Raw genomic sequence first — 7449 nt, 5'->3', positions numbered from 1 at the left:
AAGAGAAAACCCTAGCAAGGCAAGCTTCATCCAAGTGCTTCATTCAAGAGTCAAAAGAAAGTGGTTGAGCAGATTCCAAGAGTCATTAAGAGCTCCATCCACCCTTGAAGAGTGAAGCATCCTTGACAAAGAAGAGAGAAGACACATCAAGCGATAACTATTCTCTAAACTCTTCTTTGTAGATTATATTGTTATATTTGCTCATCTAGGAGCTTAAATCTTCTTACTTCTTTTATTAATCACCTTGTTGTAAGGTTTGTTGGTAAGCTCGTAAAACCAACATTGTAGGTTGTTGGTAAGCCCGTAAAACCAACGTAGGTTGTTGGTAAGCCCGTAAAACCAACGTAAGTTGTTGGTCAACCCGTAAAACCAACGTAGGTGGTTGGTGAACCCGTAAAACCAATTGTATAGGTTCGTTGGTGAGCCCGTAAAACCAACATAGGTTTTTGGTGAACCCGAAAAACCAAAGTGTAAAGGTTTTTGGATTGTGAGCTTGGAAAACAATCCAACTATAATCCGCGGGATTATAGTGAATTCCCAAGGGGTCGCTTGGGGAGTGGACGTAGGTGCTAAGGAGAGCACCGAACCACTATACTTCTTGTTGTTTGTATTGCGATTTGTTTAAGTTCACTAACTCATCATTTAACATAAGTAAGAGAGTTAAAATTAAGAGAAACCAATTCACCCCCCCCCCCCTCTTGGCTTGTCACCTTGGGCAACACTTCTTCTAGATAGAAGAATGGCAAGCCCCTTTTGAACAGTTGCCGAACTATCTCAGCACACAACTGTTTCTTTCCAAGCCAAGTCTAGGTGACATGCTAGACCTTTGCTTTCTCCCCAGTGGTCGTAAGCTCGGTCCTTGCCTAGAAAGAGGGCAAAATCCAAAGGCCAGTATACTACGTAAGTCGGATCCTCCAAGATGCAGAAATGAGGTACCCTAAGTTGGATAAGGTAGCCTATGCTCTAGTCATCTTGGCCAGAAGACTCCATCCATACTTTCAGGCTCACTTTGTCATCGTGTTGACCGACCAACCATTAAATCAAGTCTTGTAGAAGCTCAATTCATCGGGGAGGTTCGTCAAATTGGTGGTTGAGCTCAGAGAATTCGACACCCATGACCAGACAAGACCCTCTATTAAGGTACAAGTGTTGGCAGATTTCATTGTGGAATGCTCGATCTCCGATGATGCAGAAGTAGGCACGTCGTTAGAGGAGGTGAGTCAAAGGATTCCTGGACATTCCATATTGATGGATCCTCTATCCTGAGCAAGAGTCGAGCCAAACTCATCCTAACCAGTCCGAAAGGAGTCATCATAGAGTATGCACTATGCTTTGGCTTTGAAGCCTCAAATAATGAAGCGGAATGAAGCCCTCCTCATTGGGTTGAAACTCGCTCAGGAGCTTGGGGTTCAACACCTAAAGCTCTCATTGAGTCTCAGTTGGTTGCCATACAAGTTTGAGGAAACATTGAAGCAGGGTCCCCTATAATGGCGCAGTACCTACAAAGGGTCAAAGATATTTCCTCGTCCTTCAAGGAGTTTGATATTCTGTAGATCTCAAGATCAGAAAATGCGAGAGCTGGCCTACTATCGAGACTTGCCACCACAGCTTATCTCGGCCTTCGCAAGATGGCCTATCTAGAAGTGCTTGATCGGTCGAGCATAAAAGAGGAACTGGCCTCTATATTATAGATCATTGTTGAGTCGAGCTAGAGGGAAGCTCGAAGGTGGAATAACCAAGCTGTGGTGTCTCTGATAGAAGGTCCTTCACTCTTCCCCTCTTTCGGTGTCTTCGATTGTCCGAAGCTGAATATGTGCTCCGAAAAGTCCATGAAAGAATTTGTAGCAACCATCTAAGGGGTAGAGTGCTGGCCTATAAGGTTCTACGACAAAATTACTACTAGCCGAGCATTTAGAGGAATGCTACTGACTTTGTAAGAAAGTCAGTAGCAGTCGAGGTCACACAAATTTCCAGCAGCAGTCGGCAACACCACTTATGCCAGTCAATGATCCATAGCCATTCGCCCAGTGGAGGATGGATATCTTTAGATTGTTCCCTCAAGCAATCAGGCAAAGAAAGTTCCTGATAGTTGCTATCGACTACTTCAATAAGTGGGTGAAGCTAAGCCCTTAGCTTGGATCATCGAGAAAAATTCTTAAGAATTTGTGTCGAGATGTATTATATGGAACTTCGGACTTTCCTGATCCATTATCACCAACAATTGAAAGAAGTTCGACAATGCCAGCTTCAGAGGATTCTATGCCAACTTGCAAATATAATACCATCTCACCTCAATCGGGCACCCTAGTTGAATGGAGAAGCTAAAGTGACCAATAGAACCATCCTACAGGGTGGATGGATAGAGAATGGAGACTCTAGGAGGATAGGCTCCACAACATCCTTTGGGCATACCAAACCATGCATCAGACTCCAGTTGGAGAAACATCCTTCAACCTCACCTTTGGCATTGAGGAGGTGATCCCCGTGGAGATCGAGTTACCCTCGCAATGGGTGGACTCTTGATAAGTGCTTAATAATCTATAATTTAGTTATCTTTCCATAGCATTTATCAATGTTTTTAAACTGATAAATATATATTTTACCATAAAATTAAATAAATATTGAAATGAATTTAAAATATGGTAAGAGGTAAATAATTTTTTTCTCAAAACAGACTCTAAACTTGTCTCTCTCCTGGTTATAATCTTTCATGAAAACATATAAGGAGGAGATTGTGTTGACCCGATTTGGTAACCTAATGGAGTTGTAATCAAGCTAAGGCTATAATTAAATGGGTTTTGGTCTTGATTCGATCGAAAGTTATAATTAATTATGTATGGGGCAAAGGTTTGATTAACCCTTTTTATTAGGTCACGGTCCGGTTTTTAGTCTTGTCTGGTCGAGTTCGATCTGAAGCAGCTTAGCAAGAATTAAATGACAATGGGCTCAAGGACAAGTCAACCATCATGACCCACCTCAAACCCAAAGTCAATTCCCAACCAATTCGTTATCTGCCTTCATATAAAATTTATAATAATAATAACAAAAAATTCACGATTCACTGTTCATATAAACAGTGTCCCGTTAAAACACTGTTCATATGAACAGTGTTAAAAAAATAAATAAATAAATAAATAAAAATATAAATAAATAAATAAATAAAAATATATATATAAATAGATTCCACTGTTTATCTTCTTCCTCCCGCTGCCAAACCTTCCCGTGATCCCGCCTCGCTCACAACAACTCGATCCCCCATCATCCGCGCGCCAAATCCAAGAGGGAGATCAGCCGGGCATCTTCCGCATCCGGCCATGGCGTCGTCTTCATTCCCGGATGCTCTGCCGGCAATCACTCCTCCGCTGCAATCAACGAGCCGCTCCAACCGTCGGGAATCAAATGCTCTGCATCAGCCCGTTCCAGCACGAGTTCCACGGGGTGCAGCCAGCAACCGGATCCCCCGCCTCTCCTTTCGATCGTAACGCTTCCAATTCATCATTCACACAGCACCCGGACACCTGCAACATCTTTCCGTCCGGATTCATCCCTAGCACCAAGCCGTGATCGGCTCCCAACCGCCGGAAACCCAGCTCGGCATTCATCTACAGCTCAGTCCCCGGCTTCTCCGAGATCCAGATACTCCGCATCAACACCTCCCATCGATCCCGCGGCCATCTCATCTTCTTCCCTCCACCTCCCGTCGATCCCGCGGCCATCTCATCTTCTTCCCTCCACCTCCCGTCGATCCAGCGGCCGGCTTCATTTTCGGCCATTACAATCAAACGCTCCACGGATCCCTCCCAAGATCCAGCCACGCCATTGACGCCATTCATCCACTATAAAAGGAGGAGGGCGTTCGGTGGCAGGGGGAGAGCTCGGTTTGAAGAACAGAGGAGGCTCTGTTCGGGAGAAGAAGAAAGCCGAGAGGGAGAGAAAAAGAAATAAAAAAAAAAGAGAAAGGAGGGGGAAAGAGAATGTTTTGTGATATTTTGGGAATGATGGGAGGTGAAGGCTTTCATTTGCAGATGGGAGGTCATCCGGAAGCCATGCTTGGCTAAACATCTAATCTAGGGCTGGATGAAGCCCTAGCAATGTATCAGGGCATTGTAGTTCTTATTTTCTTTATTATTTTGGATCTTGTTTAAATTCTTATCTTCAATAAAATATCTTTTTATGATGTTTAAACTTTGAGCATGCCATTTACTATTCATGTTTGCTAAAGTAGTCTAAGATGATCCATGCCTAGGAAGATGAGGTGTGCTGCATCCTAGATTAGCATACTTAGGTAGACACTTCATGCTATACCAAAGATGAATTTTCCTAACACTCTTTATGTTTTTATTTTAAAAGGTTTGTAGCCAAAATTGCATGCCTCTCCAAAAGATAAAAATTAAGAACACAATCCTTGATGCAATGCTATATGGTGGATTCCAAACCCTAGATCTATTTACTCTGATAAATTTCAATCCGTACTCATAGTTTAATTTAGTTAAATCAAGTTAGCAAATTCTTCTTTTTGATTTATTTTTAAAAGAAAAATAACATATTCTCAATCCCTGTGGACCGACACCCGTAATCACTATCCTACAGGATACGTGCTATTGCGTGGTTTATTTTCAAAATTGAAAGAACCGATCAATTTTTGGCGCCGTTGCCGGGGATTGCTAGCATAGTTATTTTTCCTATCATTAAAAAAAATTAATTAATTAACAAAAAAAACTTTCAAAAAAATATATAAATAAAAAAAAATTATTTTCTATTATTGTTACTTTTCTTATCTTTTTTTTTCTACTAATTTTTTTTAAAAAAATTTTTTTTTGATCTTATTTGATCAGGAATCGAAGGAAAAATCTGGGATGATCAAAAAGAGAACTGCTGGAAAAGAAATGTTGCAGAGGTTTGCCTAAAAAAAAATTAAATTGCTGGAAAAATTTTCTTTGGTAACCTCTAAACCTTTCTTATTTAAATTAAGTATTAGCTTGAAATTTTGTGGTGATTGTTTGATTTTAATTTCAGCAAAAGTGTGAATGCATGCCTGATACACATACACCAATTCATTTGCACTTAGTAAGGGCAATCACCCCAACAAGATAAGAGCCGGATTTCATCACCGGACTCTTGCCCAACTTAGGTGAACTCAATCTCACATAGTGTCACTTTAATTAAAATCAATTAGACGTTGGCTCCTAGGGACATTCGAGCTCAATAGGATGAAGATCACCGAAAGTTGCACCAATTTCGCTCTGTGGCTTAGTTGATGTCTAGGCAAGCTTTGTCCCTATAAGGGAGACAGTTCATCTGTTCGAGGCAAGTGGGTTTTAAGTGGGACCTTTGCGAACGCATCGTGACCCCTCCACTTACCTGAGAGCTTACCTGGTCAACTCGGTTTATTAGACCGGATTGGAGGCTTAGGTGCCCTCTTCAAACCAGTTAGGAGCTGTCTAGTGATTTTAGGACAAAGACTAGGATTGATATGCTTTTCTCTTTTATTGCATGCTTGACTGATCGAGTACTAGTGTATGCACGGTAGTCGTTCTAGAGTACGAAACCTATTACCTTTTGACCCTGAAATAGAACAAACCCTTAGGAATATTCGAGCTAAGATCAAAACATTAGGATCATCCCCACCTCTTAAGATGGCTGAAGAACAACCCAAACTCCTGAGGGAGTACTTTACTCCCACTATTTACACTTCCCCATCTTGCATTCGATTACCTGAGGTAGCAGCTGTACAATATAAAATAAAGTCTAGTGTGATCCAAATGCTCCCATCTTTTTATGGGCTCACCAACGAAGACCCCTACAAACATTTAGATGAATTTCTTGAGATTTGCACCACTGTCAAGATTCAGAACTTCACTGATGATGCCTTGAAACTTAGGTTATTTCCCTTCTTCCTTAAAGATAGAGCCAAACAATGGCTGAATTCTTTAGAAGCTAACTCAATTCGTTCTTGGGATCAAATGCAACAAGAATTCCTTAAAAAATACTTTCCCATAGGAAGAACGAACCAGTTTAGACGTGCCATTACAAGCTTCTCCCAAACTGAGGGAGAAGAATTTCATGAAACTTGGGAGAGATTTAGGGACCTAATCCGTAAATGCCCTCATCATCAAATACCTAAGTGGCAACTAGTGCAATGTTTTTATGACGGATTGACAGAACGAAACCGTCAGATGATCGATGCTGCATGCGGGGGCACTTTTATGCTTCAAAATGAGCATGAAGCATGGAAATTATTTGAAAATCTTAATGAAAACTCCCTCCACCATGCTTCATGTTCTCGTCAAGCACCCCCGAGTTCTCAAAGAAAAGGGACCATTTGTGAGATAAGTCATTCTATGGACCTGTCTAGCAAGGTAGATGCATTGTCCCATAAGATTGACCAACTGATGATAGGTGGGCATTACAGGAACTCTTCCCAAGCACAAGTGTGTACTATTTGTTCTAGCCCATCCCACCCTATTCATGAGTGCCCCTCAGTGCCCCAATTCTCCGAACTCGTGCAAGAACACATCAATGCTGCTCAAACACAGCCCAGACCGGGTAATGACCCATTTTCCAATACATATAACCCGGGATGGCGAAATCATCCAAACTTTTCTTGGAAGCAGCAAGCTTCGAACACAGCCCAACCCTATTCCCAAAATTTTCAAAATCCTCAGAATTTTCAAACCCCACAAAATATTCATCCCTACCGTCCCTCGATTCAATTTCAACACACTCCTCCTCCACCCCAAAGAAACACAGCCTTTGAGGAGAAAGTGTTGAACGCCCTTCAAGGTTTGGAAACCATTACACAATTGGTGCACTCTCACACACAATCAATCGCCAAGCCAATAACCCCAGATGGGGCAACTAGCTAATGCACTGAACAAGCGAGAGGAAGGAAAGCTTCCAAGCCAACCACTAAGTAATCCTAGGGGACAATACATGGCTCAAGAAAATCAATTAAATGCAATTCATCATGAACAAGCCAATGCTTTGACTACCCTAAGGAGTGGACGTATAATAGACAATAAGATTGGGGAGGACAACAATAAGGAAGGTGAAGAAGAGGATAGAAATGTGTCAAATGAAAATCTAAAACCTTCTTCTTCTTCTTCAGCTAGTCCATCTTCTGCCAAAACTCACATCCCAAAGGCCCCATTTCCTGAAGCTCTTACTTCACCCTCTCCATTTGGCAAAAAGGGAACTTCATTAGAAGAGATGATAGAGGTCTTCAAACAAGTTAAAATCAACCTCCCACTCCTTGATGCCATCAGACAAGTTCCCTCCTATGCCAAATTTCTCAAAGACCTTTGTACACAAAAGCGAAAATCTAGGACACATGTGCCTAAAAAGGTCTTCCTAACTGAGCAAGTGAGTTCTATTCTCCAACACAACACCCCTCCAAAATTCAAAGATCCTGGTGCTCCCACGATCTCCTGTGTCTTAGGAAATAATTTC

The 7449-nt window shown here is 41.8% G+C and overlaps 1 non-coding gene across 1 annotated transcript; it reads right to left on the bottom strand.

Annotated features, from left to right (window-relative positions):
* Positions 1–6012: 6012 nt before the first annotated feature.
* LOC120109573 (small nucleolar RNA R71) lies at positions 6013–6118 on the bottom strand. Its single transcript, XR_005510409.1, has one exon. It is a non-coding gene; the product is annotated as a small nucleolar RNA R71 (small nucleolar RNA).
* Positions 6119–7449: the final 1331 nt, after the last annotated feature.

This window comes from Phoenix dactylifera, chromosome 17, assembly GCF_051530095.1.
Source record: "Phoenix dactylifera cultivar Ajwa chromosome 17, Ajwa_hap1_PhDact_Kaust_v1.1, whole genome shotgun sequence".
Lineage (NCBI taxonomy): Eukaryota > Viridiplantae > Streptophyta > Magnoliopsida > Arecales > Arecaceae > Phoenix > Phoenix dactylifera.
The sequence above is the reverse complement of the archived record's forward strand: the minus strand, read 5'-3'. Positions and strand labels throughout refer to the sequence as shown.